At 40.8% G+C, this 7,489-nt stretch overlaps 1 protein-coding gene and 1 long non-coding RNA gene across 2 annotated transcripts in view; both read right to left on the bottom strand.

Annotated features, from left to right (window-relative positions):
• Positions 1-7,489, bottom strand: part of SH3RF3 (SH3 domain containing ring finger 3) — a 119,781-nt gene that overhangs the window by 74,986 nt on the left and 37,306 nt on the right. The gene's annotated exons all lie outside the window — the stretch shown is intronic.
• LOC108447365 overlaps positions 5,813-7,489 on the bottom strand; it is a 2,647-nt gene continuing 970 nt past the window's right edge. Inside the window, exon 2 of the long non-coding RNA XR_001862905.1 lies at positions 5,813-6,090. This is a non-coding gene — a long non-coding RNA (uncharacterized LOC108447365). The remainder of the gene's footprint in view (positions 6,091-7,489) is intronic.

The following is a 7,489-nucleotide window of genomic DNA, read 5'->3' as shown; positions in this document are numbered from 1 at the left end:
AACAGATGGGAAGCCTTCAAAGTCAGATTTAGAGCAGGACACTCCCTCCAGCCTCACTTAAGCAAAAACTAATATTATTAACATGGTTTATGGAGTATCTAGTATGCTTTGTCATAAAATTATAACTTAATAAAATAATTAGGTAAGTAGAGGGACAGCCAGGAGGTAGAAGAGGTTGCTTGCACAAAGTCCCACATTCCTCATCTCACCATTCTGGCGTGATGGCTTAGAGCACAGTGCAATGGCAGCAATCACTGCAGGATAACTGTGGGTGGGGGTTGCTGCCCCTCACAGATGTGTTTTTCTGCAGCGTGAGATGCCACATGGCCTCTTTTTCCATTTTCCCTCTTTCTGCCCTGCATCAGCATGGATATTCATGTGACTAAGCAGCAAATGCCATGATGAAACAGGTATGACTGGAAATTAAAACAATGACTCCAACTTAAATGAATAGCTTTCAACAGGGTGACTTCCCTGATTCATCTCAGCACGCAGAGATATCTGGTAGTCCTGGAACATGGAGAGCAGAAGGAAAGAATTGTCATACATGAGGTAAAAGCAGGACAACCCCTTTGGCAGCAACCCTTGCTTTTGTCAGATTAAAATAATGCCAGTATTACACTCAAAAATGGTGCAGCAGGAGATAAAATAAACAGTGGCTGGTCTGCTTTGCAAAGAAATAAAGTAAGCAAAACCAATGCAATTTCTTCTACAGGATAGACTAAACACAAAAGGATCAGCCTTCAGGAGTCCTGTGTGTTCTAGAGAAAATCTGGAAAAGATAGAGATTCCCAAATTAATTCCAACTATCTTCCCCTGTTTCTGATTTTTGTTTTTAATTTGCAGATTCTTCCTCTAGTCTTTTGAATTTAGTTCTTTCAATGTTCAGCTCTAACACCTAACAAAATGTCAGAGGATTTCAGACTCAAACATCTGGTTTTGGCACCGTTAATGACATTTTTAGGCTAAAAATCAACTTCATCTGTTATTTTTATTATTTGAAGCATGCATTCAGCATACACACACACTCCCAGATCTCTTTGTGCCTAGAATAAAAATAGTTTGACCATTCCAGCATCTGTGACAATAAGAAGTAGAGAAAGAGGTAAAAACGATTTATCACTACATTCTACCAGGAACCTGTTATTCTTGAAACTACTCTTCTTTAAAAGTTCAAAAGGTCAATCTCAGACACATTTATGACTATTTACCATGGTAGAACAATCATAAAATCACTGAATGGTTTGGATTGGAAAGGACCTTAAAGATCATCTAGTTCCAGCCCCCCTGCCACAGGAGAGGTGCTCCAGCCCTCTGATCAATTTTGTGGCCCTTCTCTGGACTTGTTCCAACAGGTTCACATCTTCCTTATGCTGGGGTCCCTGGAGGGGGGGTCTTGTGAGAGCAGAGGGGGAGGATCACCTTCCTCGCTCCACTGGCCACGCTGCTTTTGATGCAGCCCAGGGTGCGGCTGGATTTCTGGGCTGTGATTGTGCACTGCCGAGTCATGTTGAGCTTCTCACCCACCAGCACTTCCAAGGCTTTTTTTCTCAGGGCTGCTCTCAATCCATTCTCCATGCACCCTGCACCTGTGCTTGGGATTGCCCTGACCCAGGTGCAGGATCTTGCACTTGGCCTTGTTGAACTTCCTGTCCAGGTCCCTCTGGATGGCATTCCTTCCCTCCAGCGTGTTGACCACACTACACAACTTGGTGTCACCGGCAAACTTGCTGAGGGTGCACTCGATCCCACTGTCCATGTCACCGACAAAGGTGTTAAACAGCAGCTGTCCCAATACTGACCTCTAAGGAACACCACTCATCACTGCTCTCCACTTGGACATCAAGATGTTGACTGCCACTCTTTGAATGTGACCGCCCAGACCATTCCTTATCCACTGAGTGCTTTATCTGTCAAATCCATGTCTTTCCATAGTACTTATGCAACATGCTATCCTCTGAAAACAGAGATCAGAGAGGGCTCTAACAAGCACTCCCTGGCAATTCCTTTTTGGTGTCACTCTCATCAGCTGTCCCTCCTGTCCCTCTGATGGAGGGCATCTTACCCACCACTGGCACAGCGAAAGATAACATGTGCTTCCACCTCTTCCAGGTCCTTTCACAGTCTGGGCTTTTAATATTGGGCTGACTTTTCTTCATTGCTCCCAGCATCAGTGCTGTGGTAGACACATGGAAACATTCTGCTCTTTGCTCATGGGGCTGTGGCCACCAGCAAAGGGGCAGAGAAGGCAGCCAGTTTGCCAGGGGCATCTCCCAGAACCCTCCTACTGACTCTCCATGTCTATATTTGAAGATCTCCACTCAGAGTTTTAAGGCACCAGGAAAGCTTCCCAAGAAGGAAGCTAATTAAGATGTGCAACATGCACTAACAAGGACACTAGGAAACAAAATGAAGAATGCCTGTGTGAGAAATAATGAAATCCGGATCCGGAGGTGAAGGGAAGGGCTTCCACAGGGAAGGGGCAGCAGATGCAAAACACAGTAGGCCAGACCCCAGTCAATTTGCACCAGGAAGGATGACAAACAGGATTTTGCAGGGGAAGTTCTGGAAGTTCTTCAGTGGATTGTGGCTAGAGACCAAAGTCTTGTTATCAGATCAAGAGCAGAACACAGTCCATCTTGCTTAGATACCGAGGTACCTAATTTTTGGCATCTAGGAAGTAGCACTTCAGAAATGCCCTGTACAGATACAGAATTGATATAGATAACTTTGAAAGACTCAGGAAATGGGCTTATTTGCAAAGGTTGTGTGCTTAAGTTGGTTGTGCTGGAAACCTTTTTTTGCTATAAATTGCTCCAGAGTTATTTTTAAAAAATACGGTCTAGGAACGTCAGATGTTACTCATAATTAGGAGGGGTGGGCGGGAAAGATATTTTTGGATATGACAGCTGGCAAATTTCTGGTTTAACAGGCTCTGAAACAATAAGAGGTGATAACAACTCAGATCTGGTTTTGATGAATAGAAATATTGGTCATAACATATAAATCTGAATAATTTTATTATGAGTTCATTCAAGTGAAAGTAGGCAAGAGTAAAATCAAGAGAAGACCTGTAACTAAAACTGTTAGTTCTCAAAAGGCAAATTTTCACAACCTACAGCTATGTCTAAATTTACATGCTGGCTCTCACCACAGCTCACACAGATCTCATAATTGTCTGGGCTGGAGGATGACTCAAATATGATAGTACTCCTACCTAACTCTGTATGCAGGCTTCCCCTCTGTGGCACCCACCTGAGATGAACTTCAGTGTAAACGTGGTGTTCCCTGATGAAGAAAACAGAAAGCAGCCCTGCTTTGACTTGTCCAGACACAGCCTAAAGGGAGTGAGTGACTCGAAAAGGTCTACAGAGATGAGTTGCTCAGCTAGTCCAGGGGAAACCTGACATTTATGTCAAAAGGAACAGTGCAGCTCAGTTTTGTATCCTGAAGATGGAGGAAAGTGTAAGAGAATCTGTATGAACGATCACTTTGTGAAGGGTGCTAGAAATAAACAAAGAACTTAAAAGAAATCAGTCAAATTTAAAAAACCAAATTTTCTGCCCAAAGTCATGCTAATTTACATGTTACATAGGAAATTAAATCAAAGAGCATAAGGTTCTTTATTTATAGAAGCAAAAGGGAACATAAGAAATCAAGCTGTTATGCAGAAAAGATGGGCCACAGATTAAAAATAATGTGTATATATAAATAATATATACCTAATAGACAAATAGGTATTTATATATTGTAATATGTTGTATATTTAATTTTCTTCTCACCTTTGACAGCTAATACTCTTAGTTTTCCTGACTAACATCATATTTATTTGAACTTCCATGGATTATTTTACTTTGTATGCATGTAAGAGTACTTTAAATCAATGAGTTTTATTCATGGATTGATATGAAAGTAGTAGGTGGGTAGGTTCTTACTGAGGTCCCTCTTGCAGCCCACAACACAAATTCTGCATGTTTTTGTTTGAATATGAAACATGAGAACTGTATTTTGTACTCCATTCACATAGAAATCTGATACTGAGAAGTATCTTGGAATATTCTACAATATTCTATGCAGGATAAAAACAAGTGGGACCAACTTTTTAGAAGCTATGAAGGTGCAGGAATTAAATTCTTAAAACAATATATCTACAAAACTTGAAAATGCATATCAATAAAGCTTTTCAACAGAAATTGGCTGAACATCTCTTAGAGCTTACATTATTGTCAGCTTACAAGGTTCTTATTCCATTTTATCTGACGTACAAAAGGAGAGAGAACAGAAAAAAATCAATTGTGATGTTAATGGGTATAATTCTTAACTCATTAGTGTTACACCTACTACTACTGGGATGAATTTGCTCCTCTGAGGTTTAGTAAGTCAGCTTTTCTAAAATCATCTACATTAGTTTCCATCTACCCACCTTTCAAAAACTTCCATTTTTATTCGCATTAAATGACACTAGCAAGGCTAAAATGAACCATTTTGACAGTCCTTAAAAAAAGAGATTGCATGTTCTTTTTGAAGAGGACACCGAACAAACATTATTATTTAATGAATGTCTAATGCTTCAGGTGTTTTAGATGGCTCTCATAAAAGATACTGAAAGATTCAGAGCATGCTGCCACCAAGACCACACAAACATAAATGATGGGTCAAACATCAAGGTTGAATTCATTATGAGAGTCCCATACAGACCCATCTGTCCTGCAGCTGAAGGGAGAAACCAAACAGACCAGGGAGAGAGAAAACATAGACAAGAAGTGGACAGGGCAACAATTATTTGTTGAAAATGGTTAAAATAGCTATTAGAGCTAGTACCACACACACTCACGCATCTGAGTTTTCAAGAATATTACTGTGATGACTGCCACTGAGGACACCAGCACAGTGGGAAATGGCTGATGGGAATCTGCATATAGAGAAATAAAGGACAGAATCTGCCATCCAGACTGGAACTGTAAACCATCTGCATTCATCTGCAAGCTAACTAAAGGCGACCCTCAGCAAAGTACATAGTTATACAGCTAAGGGCCTCCTTCTGCTGGGAAGATGGGTCTCTGTGACACTACTCAGCAACCACAGCTGGGATCCTGGTAAATGTGCTCGGGTTCCCCTGTACGGGTTAAGCTGTTTTAGGATGACTGTGAGATCCTGTGGTACAGCACAAGACTTAAATGTGATGGTCTGCTCTGCAAAGATAATTTTGGAACAAAAAATCATTGTTTTCTTTAAGAAATGCATTTGGCTTCGGATTTTGATTTATTTTCAATTCTGGTTGAACTCTTTTTAAACAGTGACTTGCAAGAATTATTTTCCCTGGGGAGTCTTCTGGACCTATGCCGCAGGGCACTGAAACCATCGGCTCTGCCCATTCTCCTCCTCCCTCTTTTTCCTAGACCTTCTTTCTACTTTTTTCTTTCTTTTTTGGCTGTGAAGAACAGGAGAAGATCCTCATTACCCTGCTTCACTGCTCTGTAAAAAGAATTTTAAAGCTCCTAATATTACTTAATCACAGCTTTCAGTGCTCCTGCTGCCATAAAACATTATAACAATGGGTTGGCACTTCATCAGTTGTAATTTGCTGATATTACAGTCACAGTAGCACCCAACATAATTGCCTTGCTCTACCACTGACTCATAAGGCTTCTTGATCTTGGTCAATACTTCTTTGCTCTGGGGGCTGCATGCAGAAATTTTGCTCTAACAGCTCTGATTTTTGAATTTCCAGTTCCTGCCCATCTGAGCAGGATGCATCCCTCTAAATATTCAGCACACCATTGCCCTCAAATTTCACTCCCAGACACTTAAATCTATTAGGACACACTTTATTCTTCATTATTCTCAATTTTACACATTGCAGCAGAACACAACTTTCAAACAGAGGTAATAACAGAAGTTATTAAGAATGAAGGGTTAGCTTGAAGATAGTAAAATAAGAGAAATTTTGTCAGGGCTTGGAATTCCTTGCTGGTCCAAAACTCCTCCTAGCAATGATATGACTTCAAACCATACAGATTATTAACAAGATGTTTATTTCAGGTCAGAAGGCACCTTGAGGATCAATTTGATTATGTTGTGGGTGTTTTTCTGTAGACAAATTAGAACACAAATTATTAGCCCATGATGAAGGACAGCAACAAGGTAAGAAGAAACAATAGTTCAAACTCTTCCTGACAGAACATATTGTTTGTGACTCATGCTGTAAAAGTGATCATTGTGAGCTGTGAATATTTGTTCCTTATCCAACTGTAGCTTTTCTGAGGTTGGGATAGGGATGACACTACAGAGGCAGGAAAAAGCCTCTCTGCAAAAATGCAAGCACCCTTGCAAAACACTTGTAAGGAATAAAGAGTAAGATCCATGCCATGTTACACTCATATGGCTGTACAGACAACCAAACATAATGCTAAGATAGAGACTTTCTAAAACACTGCAGGGACAGTGTTTTAGGCATATTTTGATGTCTGCTGGTTTTTTGTGCCTCTGCCACCACAGTCTGGCTCTAAAAGCTGTCTTCCTGGGCTTCCTTTACAGCAGTAGTGATCCTGGTGAAGAATTTGCTAACCACCCCTCCTATCACCCATTGCAAAACCTTTTTAAGCACCTGCAAAAGCCTTTAGTGCAAGCACCTGTGTGAAGGGTATGGCAGCACATTGCCAGGACAGTGTTACCAAAGGGGGCCGCAACAAGGATTATATCCACTGTTTGTAGCCCAGGCATGCTAAACCCTGAGATCCTCAAAGTGACCGGCTTGTTTTCTAATGCCCTGGCTTGCATAGCAAGGGTAAGAGCTCTTGTCTGGGCCGTGGGAGCAACTAGGGACATCAGAGCCTGCCAAGCTGGAATAGACTCTATCCAGAGTGCAAGGCTTAGGATGCCATGTGAAATCCCACACACTTCAGCCAATCAACTGACACAAGTGGAAGGCTACTGTGAGAATTAAACTTTGCTTATTCCACACATTTTACCAAGATTTTGAAAACCACTTAATGGACTTGGACAGATTTGAGGAGTGTTTTTAGATTCAAGTACTACTTCTTTAATGGATTTATTTTATAAACATCAGCACTGAGATTTTCAAAACTTCTTTGGGACTTGACCTGCTGATTCCTTTTAATTTTTAATGCAAAGTAACATCTGAAGCTGGCAACAGCAACGTAACTGTGGAACTCGAATACTTGCATAAGCTCATCTCATATTCAGAACAAGGCCTTCATCCATCATGTGGATGAAATAGGTGGCCAATATTGTAGTCTGGAGGATCACTTCCCTTTGGCTTTACAAACCACTGCACAAATGTTATGTCCATGGCACCCAAGTATCTCATATGAATAGGCCTTTCAAATCTCCAGATTTCAAATTTATACAGATAAAACATATGTGTGTGTGTATACACACGAATATACACATAAGTGTATATAATTGCACTTATTTTACCTACTCTGTGTGTGTCTGGTACGAATGTATATGCACACAGAAATTCCTG

Source organism: Corvus brachyrhynchos, unplaced genomic scaffold (genome assembly GCF_000691975.1).
Source record: "Corvus brachyrhynchos isolate BGI_N302 unplaced genomic scaffold, ASM69197v1 scaffold83, whole genome shotgun sequence".
In the NCBI taxonomy this organism is placed as follows: domain Eukaryota; kingdom Metazoa; phylum Chordata; class Aves; order Passeriformes; family Corvidae; genus Corvus; species Corvus brachyrhynchos.
This window is presented reverse-complemented; position numbering and strand designations above follow the sequence as displayed.